This window comes from Acyrthosiphon pisum, chromosome A2 (genome assembly GCF_005508785.2).
Source record: "Acyrthosiphon pisum isolate AL4f chromosome A2, pea_aphid_22Mar2018_4r6ur, whole genome shotgun sequence".
Classification (NCBI taxonomy): Eukaryota; Metazoa; Arthropoda; class Insecta; order Hemiptera; family Aphididae; genus Acyrthosiphon; species Acyrthosiphon pisum.
Window position 1 is genome coordinate 47,523,746 of NC_042495.1, and position 1,622 is coordinate 47,525,367.

The following is a 1,622-nucleotide window of genomic DNA, read 5'->3' on the forward strand; positions in this document are numbered from 1 at the left end:
ACCCATCACTCCGCTCGAAATCTTAAATAGTTCTTAATAATTACAATTTATTATGTTATAATATAATGAGTAATGTTCTTACCGTATTCTATTTAAAAGTCTGGAAAATATTTTGCAATAATAAATTGTTTCGTGACTACCTCTAGTAAAAAAAAAAACCGAGATTTTACTTTTTAAACAAAAACCACAACCCCCCCTTTTATGGGCTTTTCCCATACGTGATCTCGTCATAGCAGGCACTATTTGTGACGTCACATGGCGGTTTCTTGCATACCTGTTCTGCTTCATACTCATATGCGGTTTCGCTTTAACCATGTTCGCAGATTCGGATCGTCTTGTTACACAGTTATCCATACCTATACTAACGTATCGTATTAGAAGTCCGATTAAAATATTTTAAAGAGTAAAGACGTCGCTCATAGGACGGAAGAAAACTATCGATTCAGGTATAATATAGTCTTTTAAATAATTTAGATCCTTCAAATATGTGATAGACAAAATATCACCGGTTTGTTCTAGTTCTTTCGACAGGCGATGAATAATAGAATATTTTAATATTTATAATTGTTTCAAGTTTCCCAAAAATCGTATACGTACCTAATCTATTTTTGATGTTGAATATTTTTAAGCAAACATTTAGGATAAAAATATATTGCTCAAAGTCATACAAAATATAAACAGGGTTCGGTAGTTATGAATGCATTTTAAGGTCAGTGGTCATCAAGTAACGAAAATAAATTGTGCTTTGGCCTTTGGCTATAGTGTGGAAAGTGTATATACCCTAGGGTGACAAACTACCATAATATGTCTCGTTTTCAAGCGTTATGTCCTCTTGTTATAACAAACGTTTTTTGCCCATTTATAGAAAATAGCCTCGTTTTAATCCCGTTATTTCCAGATTAGTATACGTATATAAAAGATAAAACCATTAATACACGAAATTGTAGCTCACGTATTTAGGTTCATTATGTCTCAAAAGTCAAAACAAATGTATATTTTACTTTAAATGTTCTACAGTAAGTTATAATTAAAGAATATTCAAATGCAATAAGTCCCAAACTCTGGCCTCGAGTTCCAATCAATAATTGTCTGTAATTATCATAAAATGTGGCATGTTGTATTGATGTACTGAACAGTAGGGATCAAAATGCCGGAAAATTTCCGGAAAAATTCGGGAAAATGTCGGAAAAAAACTTCCCAGAGCCTCGAAAAACGTGGAAAAATTGGAGAATATTGAAATAATACATTTCCGAAAAAAACGAAGTTTTCGGAAAATTAAAATAAAAAACCGAATTTTATTCACGCTTAAAAATTAAAATAATCTACCTATGTAAGAAAAACCATTTTAAAAAAAGGTGGGTAAGTGGATGTCACTCTGCTGTACAGTAGGTTAGAAGTGGGTCACTGTATAATGGACAGTATTAAATTTGAATTCAATAATATAATATCACTGTATAAGGAAAACGATTCGGAGCGGAGACGGTATATCAGTCTATGTATTAGACATATATATACTTATCTATGGTATTAAAAAAAAATTGACCTATAATAGGTACCTATAATAAATTCCAAATTCATCATATCACTATATCCATTAGGTAACGCGTTATACATCAACAAAA

General features: G+C 31.4%; 1 protein-coding gene across 1 annotated transcript in view; it reads left to right on the top strand.

The window, feature by feature from the left end:
• Positions 1-313: 313 nt before the first annotated feature.
• The window catches only part of LOC100166365 (venom protease), a 16,803-nt gene continuing 15,494 nt past the window's right edge, over positions 314-1,622 (top strand). Inside the window, exon 1 of the mRNA XM_001944280.5 lies at positions 314-446. The gene's annotated coding sequence lies outside the window, so the exon portion shown is untranslated. The remainder of the gene's footprint in view (positions 447-1,622) is intronic.